This window comes from Engystomops pustulosus, chromosome 1 (assembly GCF_040894005.1).
Source record: "Engystomops pustulosus chromosome 1, aEngPut4.maternal, whole genome shotgun sequence".
NCBI lineage: Eukaryota > Metazoa > Chordata > Amphibia > Anura > Leptodactylidae > Engystomops > Engystomops pustulosus.
Window position 1 is genome coordinate 245,526,021 of NC_092411.1, and position 19,448 is coordinate 245,545,468.

The window sequence follows — 19,448 nt, forward strand, 5'->3', positions numbered from 1 at the left end:
TAGCATCATGTCCTCATACATTTGGCAAGGCAACAAACCACGTATCACAAGCAGAATTTTACAAAAACACAAACTAGCAGGGGGACTGGGAGTCCCGAACATCAAAAGCTACCACGCAGCTATTATCCTCCAACAAGCTACTCAGTGGCTCCAAGCCAAACCCCTTCTACCTTGGATGCAGATAGAAAAGACACTAGCATCAAACACCAACTTAAGCAACCTTCTAGAAGCCACACTGTGGAATCTACCTCACACTAAAACCCTACTCCCCTTAACGCGCACAATCCTAGACATATGGGCACAAGTGCACAAAATAGAACGACCTCAAACCACCACTTGGCGCATTTCAGACGTAAAACTAGATACACTAGAATACACACTCCCAGAGATGGACTTACATCATTGGAGACGAGCGGAAATAAAGACAGTGGCACAAATCACGGAGTCCAACAGAGTTCTGCCCTTTGCTGAACTCCAGAAACGTTATGAGATTCCAAATGCAGAAATATTCACCTATCTCAGACTGAAACACTATATAGATAAACTTGCCAAGATTCCCAATAGAGGAGACAAATATCTAGCCAAATTAATCGCAAACCCCATGAGGGGAATACAATCCTTATATTCTCACTTGACCTCATACTCCATACCGCAGAACTTCTATACATACAGATTATGGGAAAAAGACTTGGGCCACTCTATATCGCTCAAAACTTGGGGCAAGGCCATCTCCTTGCTACATAAGGCACTCAAATGTACAGCCCACATAGAGAATGGTATTAAGATGATGATGCGGTGGTACTACACCCCGGATCGTATCCATCAGGCTTACCCGAACTCTTCACCAAGGTGTTGGAGAGGTTGCGGCATGAAAGGCACACTTATCCACACATTTTGGCACTGTCCCGTAATCCAGACATTCTGGAATGAAGTTTTCTTAATATTAAATAAATTACTAGGATTTAACATCACGAAAGAACCGGCTATGGCTCTTTTGGGGATAGGTCTTCACAAAATACCTTTAAAACAAGGGATCTTGGTATGTAAAATTCTCGCCATTACTAGGCTTGTTATTGCAAGGCATTGGAAATCAAACATATGTCCTCAGAAAGAGGAATTAATAGCTAGCACTGAATCTACATTCAAATATGAAAAAATACTATCTAGAGGCCTACTTAGACACCAGCCTATAGAGGAAATTTGGGCACCTTGGGCCAAATTGTTTGATAGGTAACTTTCCTGGTTCCATTCCAATATGTACATACCACACTCTGGAGGGGAGAGCAAAGGAATACTCTGGACAAACTTAGTGTATCACTAGACCCTTAATAGACGGAACTTGATTTGTGTTTAACATGGAACAACCTGTGATCCAAAAAAGTAATTATCTTCATTGATTGGGCAAGCAACAAGAGCCTTAGTTTGTTAAGTTATGTTTTACTGTTTTTAATCTTTCACGTTCTTCACCTCTTACTTCCTCAGAGTATACTTATTAGTGGCATGGCCGGACGCGTGTAGACATGAAACACTGTGTGTACACAGTGATACTGCTCAATGCTAACATGTCTGCACATGATCCACCGATAATGTAGAAGTATCATTAAGTATGTAACCGCGATACTATGTGCATGTCTATGTTCATAATTGTATGTATATACTCTGTGAAAAAAACTCAATAAAAAACTATTTAAACTAAAAATTGCACCCCTATTATCTCAGTTTACCTTAATTGGATTTTAAAGAAAGGTTTCTGAACCAAAAAACTTTTAATTTTTTTTTTGTCTGAATCGGGATTTTTACTTTTGTCCATATTCATTTTCTCTTTTAGTAGGCATCTTAAAATTGCAAAGGTAGGTTTAAATGTTTGGCTGATGATACATAAATTCAAATAATGTGACCATTATATTCCTCAAATAGGTGGAAGGCCCAGACCCGTAGATTGGACCCCCATTGGTTATAAAGTAAAGGTGCTGTATATCTTTGCAATTTTAAACCTCTTTAAAAGATTATTTGGTAGTGTTTTAATTGTTATTCTAATAAATGTGTGAAGCTAGAGTTGGCATGAATGATTCTACTTTTCTTCTGTTATACCGCTGTGAACATATTTTGGGAAAGATGCCAGACATATTTTCTTGTGACAATGGGGTGATACTGTTAAAAGGTCTGTTCATTAAATAGTTTAAATTATTTTGCATCGCAAGTTAAGAAAACTACAGAAATGTCCTAAAGTTTTTTTAATGTGGTAACCATCATGTAAAAGTGTGCACAATTCATGAAATATTTACTTTTTCATGGTGGGAGAAAAATGGTCAATGGATAGAAATGTGGCCGCGGGACCCTTAGTAAATAAGCCCCCATGTGTAGGGATGAGCAAACCGTTGAAGTTTGGATTCGGCTGTCTTCAGCCTAACACAGACTTCAAAATTCTGTTTGGGATTTTGGTAACAACCCCCCACCGATCTGTGCTGAGTCTACGTTCAGGTTCATATTTTGGAGATCGGAACCAACTATTGCTCAAGATAGACCCAAATATTACATTATCCCTAATCTGGAGAGTAGATGAAGGAGGACATATGTATTACAACTAAAACAAATAGTGTTACTACTTCAGTTTCCGTTATCCTTCTGACCTACTAGTTGGTCATCCACTCACTAAACTCTCTCCTCTCCAATCTATTCTTAATGCAACAGCCAGGCTTGTCTTTCTTTTTTTCTTTTTCTTTATTTATAATTTCCAAATACATATATATCCACAAGAAAAGACAGGACACAGCAAAATAAACATTACATACCATTACATGACATGCAATTACACCTAATTACAACAGGCTTGTATTTCAGACCAAACGCTTTAGGAATGCCTCCGGTATGTGTCAGTCACTGCACTGGCTGCCCATCTCCTTCTGAATACAGTGTAAAATGATAACCCTCATCCACAAAGCTCTGTATAATGCTGCGCCGGCCTATCTCTCTTCTCTCATTTCAGTCTATCGCCCAACCCGTGCTCCTCGATCTGCCGGTGATATTAAATTAATCTCTACCTTAATTTGAACCTTTTACGCATGTCTCCAGGTAAGTTGTTACCTAGTTAACAAGTTAAAGGTAAGTTGTTACTCATTGCTAGTTTCATGTGCATTATCCTTGTTGAGCTGCAATACTAAACAATGCTGAGTGTCACATCAACAAGAACAGAATAGCAAAGAGTTGCTGCTTTGGTAATATTTCTTAGAACCAAGTATAGAAAGAACCAATATTACTTTTCAAATTTGCATTTTTTCCACCAGGTTTGAAAAAAATGTAATTGTCTTGAAATTCACTACCTTTAGTAGTTTCTGTTTAGTGGTAGCTGACCAATATGTGTGAAGAGTTGAAGGTGTTACCTACCAAAAAGGAGGTAAAGACATGGTGGGTGGAAAAATCAAAGTCAGGAAAGGGAGAAATAATGACAAACAGACGTTAGGCAGGTCATAGTGACAATATTTATAATATTGTGGATGTCGCAACAGGAATATCAGGTTCAGACAAAATAATATGCATTCAATTACATACACTAGTAATATAGGAACTTTATTGCTCAAGAATAGGTACCTTACATTGCCCAATGTGAGGTTTCAGTTAAGTGATATGGATATTGTTCCTTAGTTTCTAGTTAAGGCCCCTTTACATGTCCTTATATGGTGACTGTTACACTCGTACAGCTAGCATATGGTCGCCATATTAGTGCATAGTGCACAGTACGGTAAGTACACATGTTTGTCACTGTACCATGCCATGGCCATTGCTGTAAGAACGACTCGGCAGCATGTCTCCCTAAGAAAAGTAGAGAGGTGAGAAGAGCTCACCCCTTCAACACTCCAGCCAAATGTATGCTATGCTGGGGGCTTAATTTATTTTATTCTTGTGAGATTCTAAATCTCACAAGCCGAAACATTCCACCGCATAGTAAAAAATAAACTTCGAAATTCATTGTATTAGAGAGGCACCACCTAATGTTTAATGCATCTGATATCATCTTAAGACGCCTCCTGTGGAGAATGACATTCCACAAGTGGTTATAATTCTCATTCTTTCAGTTTTTCTTTGATATGACAGTAAAGTATGTACGTTATTATGAGGTTTAGGGATTAGTGACGATAACTGCAGCATCTCTTATGCTACGTTCTGTAGACAATCATAAAAATAGTCTTTCTAATAATACATATTGGTTCACGTTTGACCAAAGAATCCCTGTTGATAGTAGAGTATTAAGGTTTGTGAACACTAATCACCCAGTTATTTGAGCCGCTTCCCTATCATTTCGATGTGATTTCTGGAAACTATGTTACCTATTCATGTATATTATTGGGGTCTTCTTTATTATTCTCAGATGATTGAAGGGCTATCAGAATTGTCTGTACAAGACTTTCCTTCTATCTATTGAAATAAACATGCACGCTGCATGCATGCATGGCTGTAAAGTGGAATGTCAGAGAAGATGGTTGCAAATAAGTGATTCATTCAGTCACCTTGAGTTTGGCAAGGTTATGGATTATCATGATTACAGCTCTTATAGGGTCGAATAGGATGGGCCTATGAGACTGTAATAAGCTTTCAGCAAAAATCTGAGAAATTGGGGCACATTTATCATATGCCTTTGCTCGTACACCAAAAGAACAGGCTAAAAGTGAGGTACACTTTATTCAGCCACAGATAAAAGTCCTGTTTTTTTACCATTATCACTGCCTTAGTGTGCTGCTAATTTATCCCTATAGATAGATAGAGTTTCTGTGATTATTGAAATAAGATTGATCCCTTACTGCTTTACCCATATAGAGGTGCAAACTATGATTCTATGGCAAAGCATCTGCACACAAGATCACCATCAAATGGAATAGAAAAGAGCACCAGATATTCATTCCTGTGGGAAACCCTTCAATATTCCAGAATGATAATACCCCTGTACACAAAAAGAAATCCTGAAAGAAATGGCTTTTTTCTGACTTTTGCCTCATTGACCAGCTTTGAGAAAAATAATAAACCACTACATCCTGATCAAAACTATGTGGCTCTGTCTTCCAAAAAGACTGCATCGATGGAGGGAAAAGGTAGGATGGATGAGAAGCATTGTAGAGAGAACTAGACATATCTACTTGCTACATAGAGAATAGTAAGGCTACATTCACACTACAGTATGGGGGACGTATATACGGCCGACGTATATACGGCTGATATACGTCCCCCATACACTTCTATGGGCTCACGGCCCTGTACGGGAGCGGTACAGGGGAAGCACACGTGCGGCACCGTACCGCTCCGTAGCCGTGTCCTATCTTTCCCCGTATTACGGCGCCGTGCGCCATTAATTCCTATGGAGAGGGGCAGGGGTGAGCTGCGCTCACCTCCTCCTCCTCCTCTCCCCACGCTGCCGTGTGCCCGCCGTGCTACGGTGCGGCGGGCTCACGGCAGTGTGAATTTAGCCTAAGGGTTTAGTAGTACAAGCATTCCAGAATATTTAGCAGTAACAGTATAGATTTGTATTAAACTGCTTTCTGCTCTAAAAGATCTATTTCTCTTGGCTCCTTAGACTACACTGAAGACATATCTGAGCAGTGACTCGAGCAGTTTAGCAGATTGTAGAGGGCAGATTATAGGAAACAGATGCATTTGTTGTAAGAAGATATAAAGCAAAGTTTCTTAAATGTCCTTAGACCATTCATTAACTAAAATATTTAATATGACATTGTGATAAATATGGTCAGGGGGAGGGGTGCCTTATACTCCCCAGGTTTGATACAACGTCCCTCACTTTCTCCAGCCTTATCCCAAATAGCCTAATTGAGTTAAAGCTAGTGTCATAAACCCCACAGGATTTTTGGCTTCAAAGCATTCCCTCAGCCAGTCTGGCAGCGACTATTTAAGAGGCTTCCCTCCATTTTGTTTGGCAACAGACAAAGGATTATAAAAAATCCCAGTATAACATGCTGGTTCTGGAGTTATGGTCCATATCAGCCCAAAGGCAAATACATTTTTGGAATCTGTAGCTAAATAGGTTCCAGCAAACATGTGTCCAGAAATATAAATATCTAGGGATGGGTCAGGTTTGGTATCAATGCAATCCAGAGATTCACCTGGATACCAGAACCCTGACCCTACAACATCCCCTTGAGAAGCTATGAATTCTCCAAGGTGCTGGATGTAATACCAGGTAGGATGGTCCTATGAGCCCTTATTGGGGTGTGCAGGGGTGTGTCTGCACCTAATATAATCAGAACCTCACTGATGGCCCTTGTCTTTGCCTATCAAAGCAATTCATCATCACAAAGCACAGGAAGGACCTTTAAGTGTGGCCTATCAGTTTCCATTAGGCCCACAAAAGGTAACTAAAATACTGAATTGCTGATTATCTCGATCCACGGATCCCCAAGTTCGTGTCTCGGTTAAATAATTGGTTGGTTCCTCACCCTATAAAATCACCTGATGGACCGGGCTTATATTAAAGGAGATTATTGTTGTGCCATATCTGGAGGTTGTGTGGGCAACTTAAAATCACTTCATGCGCCTCTCAGAACCCATGGATTCTGGGAGTGTCTATAAAAAGAAGATTAATTAACCTAACATACCCATAAAGGGTCTGAAACGGGTCCGAAACATCACGTTTTCTTTTACAGACATCTACTCCGTAAATTGTCTGTTTAGATTTGCTACATCTGTACAGTATACATAGCAATGGAGAGAAGACAGAAACATCAGGAATGACTTGTAGAGCTGTGTTTGAATTAATATTTAGATTTTAATTAAGCAGTCCCCAGAGTTTTATATTATTATAAAGCTCCACATTAGTTAATTTATCAATTCATCTGGTGATGCTTACCTATTTATACCGTAGATAGATATCTATCTGTAGGGCCAGATTAGTTAAATAGCTGTAATATTGACAAGCTGCTGTGATGGGAATTCATGCTTATTTCCTGTCAATTTATGTGTTAGCATATAAAGTACATGCCAAAACAGCCCTGTAAAATTATATTAGACTTAGCTGTATTTATGTATGCATAACAGTGACTGATATGATGCTCTTATATGTCACTTATGTTGTCACAATAAATATTAAATCCTGCTATATGGCCTACTCAATCCATTAGCAAAAATAATTTGCCACTTGAAAAATGAGAATCTTTTACTACTGTAAATCCTGAGAGATCCAGGACTCGCCAATTATTATCACATCTATAAATCGGTAAGAGGATATTCCAGGAATTATTTTGATCCTGATTGGATATTAACCCTATAGCAGATTTTGGCTTCCCCTTGATCAAAACTTTTTAAGTGTTAAATTATATGTTGGACTTATTGCCTATTCGATAATTCTATATGTCCGTTCATTCTTATCAGCTATGTAACTATAAAATATGTTGAGCTGTTGCAAATGTTGCTATTTTATTAAATTGTGTTATCACTCAAAAACTGAAATTTGAATCTTTGAGGTGACCACCAGAAATTGTATAAAATAGTTTTGTAGTTACTTCTAGTGGAACAAAGTTACTACTGAAAATTCTCCATAATTTTAACCAATTTGCACCCAAAAAATTACCTTATATTACATCTACTACCTGTTATCGACACTTTGCACTCTTCATTAAACAACAGAAATTGGGATGAGTTTGTTGGGAAGGGCTGGGGCTCATGAGATGGCACTTTGCTCCAAAATAATGATTTTTTTTTCAGTTAACTAAAAGACTATGTAAACTTAAACCATGAAGCCTGAATATGTTCCGGACTTAGCTACTGTGATACTTCTGGTAGATTTTAAGACTGTCCTATATTTTTAAATACCTAACTTAATTAGACAGAAAAGTAAATTTGCCCCAGCATGTGTAGCATTCCATTCTATTGTTATGCCAAATTTATTGATGATGAAACATGATGGGGCAGGTCATTTTTTTTAAAGAGCACATTAACACTGTGTAGAAGATTTATCATTTCCATTTCTAGCTTTACTGTCAGTCTAGTTGTTTTTTTGTGTTAAATTGGACCTGTGAAAATTTTTTGTGACTTTTATTAAAAAGTTGCAGAAAATCAATAAAATGAGCATGCAACTAAACATCTGGACGCATAAGATAGATAGGTTTTTGCTCTGGTCTATGTGCTGAAATGATTGCTAAGGCTGCCATTGTGACGGGAATTCATTAAGACTGGTGTTTTAAAATTCCCATCAACAGTGGTCGTGTCCACCTATTCACTAAGAGGTTCTGGCCTCCTAGTAAATACAGGAACAAACTCCACCAGTTTTGACCTGTAGACCAGGTTTGATCAGGCATAGTTTTCTATTATAGTCTTTTCCACCCACCCCAGTCCCCACATGTTCACCGCCCATAGAGGTATGCGGGCTGGCCAAAAACTGTCAGAGACGTGGATATTCATGTGGTTTCTTCACCAGAAAACTGACAGAGAAGCCAAAAAGGGCTTTTTTGGATGACTGCCTTAAAATCCAATGCAGAAATGCCATAAACCTGGCCTAAAAGTTTTGAATTACTGTGTACCCTTCCAAATTACTTTCAACCCCTGGTATTGCTATTAATCTATTATTTCAGTCAGCAATTTCCTAGGCCAGTGATGGCAAACCTTTTAGAGACCGAGTGCCCAAACTACAACAAAGGGCCGCTTATTTATTGCAAAGTGCCAACACAGAAATTTAATTTGTGATTTATACTCCCTTCTCTGTCACAGTTTTCATTGATAACAGCCCCTGAGGACATCAATATAGCAGAAATAGTCCCAGATAGCACTGTCACTTTAAAATACCTCTGTGCACAGCAAGTCCTGGGCTGTCTGGGACTGCAGGAAGATACCTGGAGTCATCTCTGGGGATGGCCTGAGTGCCCACAGAAAGGGCTCTGAGTGCCACCTCTGGCACCAGTGCCATAGGTTAGCCATCACTGTCCTAGGCTATTCCTTCACTATTTGTCCTATAGACTATAATTGAATGTTATTATTATCTGGACTAGGTAATGAAATTGTCTTCTGAAAGCGGTGGCTATTTGAATCTTTACATTGCAAAATGTAAATACAGCAAAAGCAATTAACAAAAAAAATGTATTATGTTACAGTGTTAATAATAAAAATAATAATTTGACAGATAATTATCTTTCCATCCATGAATTATTTTAAAGCATAGAGGATTTCTGATAAAACAGACCCATAAATCCATTTCCTCTGCGATGTCACTAGTATAAGGTCTAAATTCTTTGAAACCAAAGGCACTCAGCGATCTTCACGTGGTGCATATTCACTGACGTAGAACTTCATGGTGAGTCCATTTAAAATGTTCCATTATCGTTAAGTGTTCTAATAATGCTACGTGTTCTAATTGTTCTCCCACATGTTACAAAATGACTGTACAATTTGTCCACTGCTTGAGAAAAGTCTCGTTTTTCCATCAAGAACATTTGCATTTACTAATTGAACAATTAAAACTATCATTTTGACACATAAAGTTTTATAGATAGTTTGATGAGGGGCAGAAAAATGATTTCGACAATAGCGACTTGCGAGGCAAATTAAACTTTTGTCTCTGTTTGCAGTCATAAGTCTCCTGAAATGTGAAACTCTAGATTATTAATCTGCACAATATTCTTACTGAATACAGAATTTTTTGCTGTTCCTGTATTATTAATAAAATTGAAAATGTTTCACCGTTTTCAGAAAAGCTGATGGAGAATGATGTTTGAGTCTGTATTAATATGGCTTTTCTACATGGGGAATGTCTCCCATTGTAAAATTTTCTGAAGCAATGTCCCCAATGAGTATACCACCAATTGAGTACATTTTTAGCAATTGAGTAACTAAAGCACTTACTCATAGATCCAGACATTTTGACTGTTATAATCTTATATGTGTTATCCATGGTCTCCTTCCTTCTAAAGCAAATTTTGAAATTATGCTACTGAGCCTGAAGGGATATTAGGGGTGTCACTAGAGCCCCTCCATGCTGCTGATTCTGAGGCTGTTACAGTGTGAAAGGAGCACTTTTCCCTTCTGTGTGCTGAAACTTTCACTGCTGAAGGCAGAGGGATGGGGGAAATACTAAGGGAGCAGGGGGGATGAGGAGAGTGTAACAGCCTGCAAGTTGCAGCAAGAAGGGGCTCTGGACTCTCTGGCTCATTAGCATAATAGTAAAAGTTGATAAAAAATAGAAGTAAATTACGATAGTCACAGATCATAGATCTATGAGTAAGTGCCCCTGGCTAAAGGGGTTGTCCGAAGGTATAAAAAATCCCTTGGGTAGTTGAGTGGGGCGGGTTAAAAAAATAAACATGTACATACCTCTGCAGTCCCTACTGGCCAGCAGTACTGGATGCTGGGAGGGACCACAGAGGTAATTACAAATTTCTTTTTTTTTAACCTACTCCATCCTGGCCACCCAAGGGCTTTTTATACCCTTGGACAACCCCTTTAATTCATGCTAGATTTTAATGGGAGATTTTCTGTGAATGTGATTTAAATTTTTTATTTCGATAATTTTCATTACATATATGTAGGAATCTGTTGAAATTAAAGATAAGCAGATCTCTTTTAGATGCAGATGCAATGTATCAGAATAGCAAGAGAAATATCACAGCGATGTAAATCATTGAGGAGTGTGGGAATGTTCCATAGGGCATTAAGGAAATATATTTAGCTAGTAGTATGGACCTTACTACGGCTGAGATTTGGGTCATTTCCACTTGATACAACTTGACGTTTTTAATTCCTTCTGTTTAAAAAAGTTATTATTATGCCAACATATGTTGAGGTATTTTGTTGCAGGCAAAATGAACCGCTCAAACCTACAGGATTGTAGAGTCAGCATATAACTTCTATACAATATGTACAACTATATGTCAAATTCTTGATTTGGTCTTCCAGAATAATAACAGCTTGTCATTCACACCCCCATCCGCCGGAATTAATACAATAATCAACATGTAGCATAATAAATGAGTCGTTTATGGCTTTATATATGTATAGATTTCATTTCTTTGAAATGAAGGACCATTAAGATATTTAGTGTCGCAGGATTAAGTACAATCTTTCTGTTCTCTTCTGGTATTGAGTCATTGTAATATTTTAGCTGTCTTAAGATAATTGCAACATTAGGGGTCATTGATACGCATGATCTGCAACACAGTGATTATCCACTAATAATCCCAGTCCCCTGTTATGCCATGCTTAGGAAAGAGAAAGGAAAAGTAATTTATCTTTTTTTTGCCTTCCTTCAACCTTCCCGTATAGCAGTGTTCTCAGGAAGCGCAGTACATTTAAATTAAAAGGAAGTTTTCAATAATGTAGAAAATCGAATTCACAGCAAGTAAGGACAAGCCAGAGCACAACTGAAAACAGTAGATTGGTGAATTACAATGACTTATTTTATAGCAGTGTATAATAAGCTAAAACAGTGATCAATGGTCATGTGACGTCACATGAATAACCATCTGTATTCATTTTATCTAGCTTAATATAAATAATATTTGTACATTGAATACAAAGTGACCAGTCATATCTGCAACGTCGTTCCATAATGTCCCCCTATCCACAGTTGGCTGATTAGGTAGCGTTAGTGCCCGTGTGTGAACTGCTACTTAGCCTTTGTTGTGCTTTGAGTTTATTGAGGTGCACCCTACTCTCTGCAGTTCAGTTATGTCCTGCAAAGGTTACTAGCCTGGTGGCCGGCTGCTGCTGGATGTATGGCTTGCATCTGCTTTATATGCCTGCTTAGTCCCATCAGACCTGGCTGGTTATACCTGACCTCACTTTCTGTGTTGTTTGTTTGTCAGTCTTGTTTCATGTCTTGATTAAGGGCGGACATTCCGCTTGAAACGCGTTGACGTTTTTGTACTTTTATGGATTGTTATCAGTGATTTTACCCAAAAAATATGCATGATATCAGGAATTTGTCTGGATCATGACCTCATTTTGTGAATTCTACATACCTGAGCAGAAAGGTGGCCCATGCCTCCTCCAACACATATGGCGGATCATAGGAAGGGGAGCTGGTGTTCTAATATATTTTGTTTTGTGTCTGCACTGTGACTTAGGGAGGAATCAGCACCCAGTTACTGCCCACAACTTAGGGTAAGGCCAGTAAGTAGGCAGGTGACAGCTTGGGGGCTCAGTTTAGGGCTCACTGGCCTATCTGTCCTCCTAAGCCCATTGTCACCTCCTCCCCCTTACAATATAATTGAAATTTCTTGCCTACAGTTATTTATCCTGTAAGTTTAAATGGTAATTAACTGTATCAAAAGTGATAACCAACTATATAACTCTGCCCATAACATCACATCTTTCTCACTATGGAACACCAATGATTGTCTCTCCACTGTTGTTTTTACCTTGAAACACAATCTTTACAAAAATGATTTTGTCTTTCCAACATCTACTAACCGACCCAATGCTCCCATCTCCATTTCTGTTGGTGGTATTACCATAACTCTGAGGTAACAGCCTGGCTGTGTTGGGGTTGTGCTTGCCCCTTGACATCTCCTTTGCACCATTTCCTTCTCTTATAATTGAAACCTCTAAAGCACTAATTGTTGCTCTTCTAGACTACTCTAACTCCTTATTAATCGGTCTTCCACTTACTAAAATCTCTCCTCCACAATTTATTCTTAAGGCAGTAACAAGACTTTTATTTTATTCCAGATGCTTCTTAGATACCTACAGTTTGTGCCAGTCACTGCCTTGGTTGTCTCCTTCGGAATATAATTTAAATTAATCATCCTCATCCACAAATTTCTTCACAGTGCTGCACCTCCCTTCCTCTCCTAACTCAGCTCACTCTATCGCCCAACCCAAGCTCTTCAATCTGCCAGTAATCTCAGATTATTCTCTTCTTTAATTTGAATCTCCCATTCACATATCCAGAACTTCTCCTGAGCATCTTCAATTCTCTGGAATACTTCACGCTGGAGTATCAAACTAACAACCAACCACCAAAGCTTCAAATGTTCTCTTAAAACCTATCAAATTCCTTAACTACATATCATTTGAAATCTTTTTTTCTTTAACTTCCTGTCTGTGATCCAGCAAACACTAGATACCAAGCTCCAGTCCTATTTTGTTTGCACTCTATATATAAGGTGGCAGTTGATGACTGTTTATTAAATTATTTTTATTCCACTGTTATACCTCCCTTCCTTATCATAGATTGTAAGCTCATATTGTTTAACATGACTATGTTTTACTTTTTAAAGTCTTCTTTTATTTTTATATGTACCCGATGATCTGTAGTATATTATGGTGCTATTTAAATAAAGATTCATTATTATTGTTCGGAGTGACTATTTCAGCAAATTCATTGCAACATTAGATCATGCAATACGTCATATCAAACTCTACAGGTCTAGGTTCATGGAAACAGAATTAGAAAAATATCCAAAAATAGTAGCTTGTTTGGAAATGTTGCCAGGAGATGCTTTTTATTTTTTAAATGAACACAGCTTCCAAACAAACCACAACACTATGTGAACAAAGTTGTTTGCACACACCGCAGTTGGGAATTGTCGGCCATAATGCACAGTACCACAGTAAAAGCAAAACACAACAGCGTATCAGTGCAAATACATAACTTATCCCAACTACTAAGCGTAGTTGTGAGGAGATCATGATTTGTTTTTTCTGAAACTGTAACTTCAAATTTCAAACATTTTGAGGCGATTAGCAAAAATAGCTTTGAAAATTAGACTTCTAGAGATGTTCCTTTCAAAGAGAGAATCCATATTGTGTTTGCTGGGACTAAAAATATGTCTCAAAGTCTGGCCTGGATAAAACGATGGCCCTCATATAAATGGTCTTGTACATGTACTGTACATTTTTATTTGGTCATAGCTACAAAAAAACCCCACAAAACTTTACACACAAACTTTCAATGTTATAAACATCACTCAAAGTCTAATAATGGTGATTACCTTTCACTAGAAACTTATTCAATAAAAAAGATTGGTATTTGGTTTTATACTGTATAGTTTATGATACCAAAAATAATTAAAAATGAAATAATAATAGTAATAAAAAATGAAACTTTCAACGCTTTCAAATGTTGTATGAGTAACAGTAAATGTTAAAAGGAAAGAATACAAGAATAGAATATATATATATATATATATATATATATATATATATATATATATTATATACAATATATATATATTGTATTTAATTTTATTTTTTTGTGTGTGAAGCCAAGTTTTTATTGAAGGATTTGTTTAAAACAGAATTTTAGTTGAAAACTGAAAGGTAACCCAAGAGAGTTATAAATCACAAGGATGACAATGTTTCCCTTTCGCTGAGCTTGCATTATCTTTGTACATCTCATGGCTTTGTTATCATCATTTGTTTGAAAACAATAGAAATAGAATAAATGTGCAAAAGTTTAAAGTGAATGTGACTAGAAAGCAAAGCAACAATTTATATTGTGTTCCTTTGTAGCCAGGAGAAGGGTCTGACAAAATTCTTCTGAAACTTAGCTTCAGAAACATTTTTTTTAAATCCATTGTAAAATTCCTTACCTTTTCTTCATGTTCTGTGATCACATCACGGAGCAGTTCTCTTTCTTCAAGAAGTCTAAAATAAAAAGTAAATACATTCCTCAATTATTCAATGATGGAGCAGAGAATTACTGCAATTTCCGTAATATAAAAAAATGTTAAAATGTAATTTACTACTGATCATTTAGAAATTTTGCTGTAAACTATGGATACTGTTAAATGGAAGATCTTGGAAAGAATCTTGTATCAATTATAAGAACACATTGCACAGGTAAATTACTGTAATGTGTTTATTTCTTTATTCACTGTATACCTGCTGTTCATGTAAAATTATGAAAAATGAACATTTTAAAAAAATCGCAAGAATTGCTTAATCCCCAACTCTGGTGAATCCGGTGGTTGGGCATTATCTGGTGAATCCGGTGGTTGGGCATTATCTGGTGAATCTGGAAGTTGGGCATGGCTGGACTTTAATCACAACTTATTAACTACATTCTAAACTAATCTGTCCATTAAGAGATAAATACATTTATATTTGCAATTTTAGTCTTTTTTTAATCATTTTCAGACTCCCTTTTTTTCAAAATACGAAATGCAGCATGACTTAATATTCACACAAGACCTGGTGTGTTACTGCACATCCTATCTACATTGATTATATTGCTGGATATAAAGAGGAATATTTACCAGGGGCTCTGCGCAACCTCAGTGGTGTAAAAGCCATGAAATAATCGTGAATGCTAGCTTATTGCTGGCACTTGAGAATATGTAGTCCAATCCTTCACCTTCATGCCAGTAGGGAGTGAAGGGGCGTGAAGGGGGGCACAGTCAGCTGTGCGGAGGTGGGAGTGGGTCTGTGCAGGGCTTTACTGTCCCCGCGCCTGCAGCCGCTGACTTTTCACGTGTGATAATTCACCGGCTGTGTTTATTTCTACAACAGGCATGGCTCGGTGTAGAAATAAATGTTGCGCAGCCCCGCACCACTTCCATCAAGAGGCTTCAGTCTCTCAATGTATTGCGCTACGAAAAAGCAGCGGCGGGGCTATGATATGCCGGTGCTCATGATAAATATGATATTGCTTGTGATGATAAATATCCCCCAAAGTGTTCATCCTCTAGTACTTACAAAGCCAGTATTTTACTTGCCTCGAGTTGGGACGGAACATAAATACTTGAGAATTGTTTCTGCTACCAATATTGTATGAGGCAAATACACTTACAATGCTACTTGTTACAGAACTTTTAATTTCATATTGACTGCGTGGGTCCCGTTTCAATTTAAAAAAAAAAAATACATGTATATATTCATAAATAATGAATAGTAAAAGTGAGTATGCAAAATCACTGCAAAATATTTTTTTAAGAAAAAACTTTTTACATAATAAATATAGTAATAAAGTATATGGCAATGTGTATATACTTCTAAATATAATTGCGTAAAAATCCAGTAACAATCCACATATAATATATAACTTTTTTACAAAAATACTTTTCAATTACTTTATTTAAAATGAATGTTTTGAACGGGACAAAATACTGTCATTTCTATCCATATGTCCACAGCTTAATGAGGAACCAAAGACAAATCTAATTGTAACATTAATAACGCTAATGTGTTCGGAGTACTGGACACCCATTGAAATATTTTTCTTGACACTTTTATTCCCACTTTACACAAGAGGCAAAGGGTGAACGTGTGAACGTGTAGACTAATTTGAAAAGGTATCTCAGCTTTATTATCCGAATAAATACTTTGTAAGCAACGACTTGAGACAAAATGAGGTGACTTCGGTGATTATTAAAAATAATTTGTGCTTTGTGGTACAGAGTTGTGCCAACGGCGAACAATAGAATAACGCCCTTTGCTTCTATTCAGTCAAGTAATCAAAGCGACCATGAAATAGGATTGGACAGGACCTTTCATTTCACATAAGAATTTCTACTCTGAAGAGTTTTTCTTTTTTATTTATATATTTTTGTTGCAGCAAGCTGCTTGAAGCAAGACTGCAGGATACCACACTTTGTAGAAAACTGTAATTTTTTTTTTCCCAAGCAAGCTTGGAGCTAATCAAAAGAAACCAGTCTTAAAATAAAATGTCACATAGAACATAAACAATATTGAACATTGTCAAACAACAGTGATAAATCGCATACATATATATATATATATATATATATATATATATATATATATATATATATAAATTGATACATATAAGTATATATGTCACTTTCACAATTAAGTTGCTACAATTACACAATACATTGCAAATCTAAATACTATAAAGTACTATAAAAACTTTGTAACATTGTAAAGAAGACAACTATATATATAAAACAGTTATAAGTCTACGGTATACTTGAAGGTTCACCAGCAATCCTGACCATGATAAGACTTGAGGTAATAATCGCACAATGTTGCATCTACCCCCTAGTGAAATGCTAATGGATCCACAAGACAATATTCTGCAAAAAAACGGAAAGATGTATATGATGTTCCCTGAATGTCATGAGTGCTCAGCATTTTTAAGTTCTAGTTTTGTTCGGAAAATGTCTCAGGGTCACCCTAAGGGTAACTGTGAACAGTAGGTACATGGACTCATCTGGCCTTTGTTCGACTTGCTGCGAGCTGATATAATGTGTGAATTTCTGGTTGTGAAATTTTCTTTTGTATTTTTTTTAAAAGAAGTAAGAAATAGTTTTGTCTTTTCAGGAAAACAACAATTGTCTGGTTACTGTAACTAACACCGATATATGATTCCCTTGTCATACTATATTCAATCGTGTCAGGCAGACTAAAGCCATGCACCAATTCTATAGTACTGTAACTGGCAATGCCACTGCATTTTTATTCAAGATAGATAGATGTATAAAAAATACATAAAAATAAACATACAATTCCACAATAAAATCACAGGGAGCTTTGGCTGACAAAAAAAAAAGATCATTAACCTCTTCAGTACTACACCACGTAAATTTACGTCAGCTTTTTCTATGACAGATTGCAGAAAGTACCTAAATATACGTCATGACAGTAGCCAACTTCTATATCTCCTGAACCCTGGCATCAAGCATCACAATACAGGTGTCAAATTAAACAAATTAACAAATTAAATCTCCCCTTTAATATGGTATATGGATTGTGTGTGGATTCTTCACAGAGCCAGAGATATTTACCCTTAAAGTTGCACTAAAAAGTTGATTTTCATGTACAGCTTTTTATTGCCGATAGTAAATTTAAGAGTAGATATCTCTGTTTCTGCGTGGCATCCCTACACAATCCACATATCATATTAATGGGGAAACTCCCATGTTCAATTTTACACTAGAAATTTCTAGGTGCAAGGGTTTAGGAGATATAGGCATTTAAATTGTGCCCCCCCTCCAGACAGTCAGCAGAAGGACTTTCCCTTTACAGAATTGCAGAAGTACATGCACCCTCTGCTTCGGTAGTTGTACCTAGGAAAAGGTGATGGAATAATGCTGTACATATTTATAACATAGTTTGGTAAAAGCTACTACTTTTTCAAAAACACTTCAGTTGTAAAAATGACAAAAAAATTGTATTTTATCACATTTGTAGTCAATTATTGGCATTAAAACTATAGTATCAAGAAGTCTCACATGTCTTGAAAAAAACAAAGTTAAATTTGTTATGATGTAATGCTTTTCCAGAGCTTTTGTCATGATTTAAAGAAGTGCATAGCAAAATGTCAAATATTGATCTGGTCTTTCTGGCATCAATGGTTATCAGTACTGATGGGGTTAAACTAAAAACACTCTACAAGAATTTATAAGCATTTCTTGGTTTTTTGGAAAAACCTTATGGTATGGACTTGCCTCCTTCGGATGATTATTTATGATTCCCAATCTTTGTTGGATTTGTCCATATTGGGGGATATTTACAAATGAAAAATGCCAGCTCCATTGGGGTTCTTGTAACTATATACCATAATAAAGTTGAATGGAAAAATTAAAGTCACTTACAGATAAGCGCACTAACCAACAGAATTATCATTCAGCCTGTGCAAGACAAAATGTAAAAGCTGCAATTTTGCAATTTTCAAAAAAAAGTCACAGAGCACTCCAACCCTCCTGACAGATGAGAAGTAGCAAAGACTTTCCTTTACTGTTGTGACTTTTTTGCAACATTAACAAAAAAAAGTTGCAAAAAAACACAGGGTAGAACACTGCACACAAATAGTGGAGCTCCAAATACAGTCTAAGAACGGTCCGAAGCAGCCTGATTACTCATAGATGTCCTACAGTATGATATTTTATTATTTATTTTTGTGTATGGTAAATATTAGATTAGATCACCCCTATTGGTATTGTCAATTATTATAGCATTGGTTTCAATAACTGTAAAGACCTTGTGGGACATGGCAGATGTTTATAGTTTTGATTGTGGCTATCAAATTTCCTGGGTAGAGCAAAGGCACGGGCTGTGATACACTGGTTATCCACCAGAGGGAGAATGAACTCCTATCACATGATCCTTGTACTTATGATGATTAGACAGGCTGCTGTCACATACAGCTGTAAGGAAACATTGACAGCCTCCTAGCCGTATACCTAGGGGCTCATTTACTAAGGGTCGTGGATCGCAATTTTGTCGGACTGTTCGTCTTTTCCAAGGATTGCACGGCCTGGACAGGCTTCCATGCAACACAAATATGAGGCGTGCCGTCGGACGATCCTTATGTGGGATTTAACTTTCAAATTGCGTCGCAAGCTAATGCACTTACATTCACCATGAAAAAGAAGCTGAACTCTGTCGGACCTGAGTGGGGAAGCGAAACATACACGATATTGGGCACGCAATCTTAGTGAATCGCGGCAGAGTGCATTATCAATGCACAATGCACTTTCAGTGAGCTCCAGTGAACGGTTAAATAAATGTGCCCCTATGTGTCTAGTATCTTACATATCTTAAAGCAGACTGGA

The 19,448-nt window shown here is 37.1% G+C and overlaps 1 protein-coding gene across 1 annotated transcript in view; it reads right to left on the reverse strand.

Annotated features, from left to right (window-relative positions):
• Nucleotides 1–19,448, reverse strand: part of TENM3 (teneurin transmembrane protein 3) — a 1,383,253-nt gene that overhangs the window by 986,861 nt on the left and 376,944 nt on the right. Inside the window, exon 4 of the mRNA XM_072123399.1 lies at nucleotides 14,523–14,577. The gene's annotated coding sequence lies outside the window, so the exon portion shown is untranslated. The remainder of the gene's footprint in view (nucleotides 1–14,522; nucleotides 14,578–19,448) is intronic.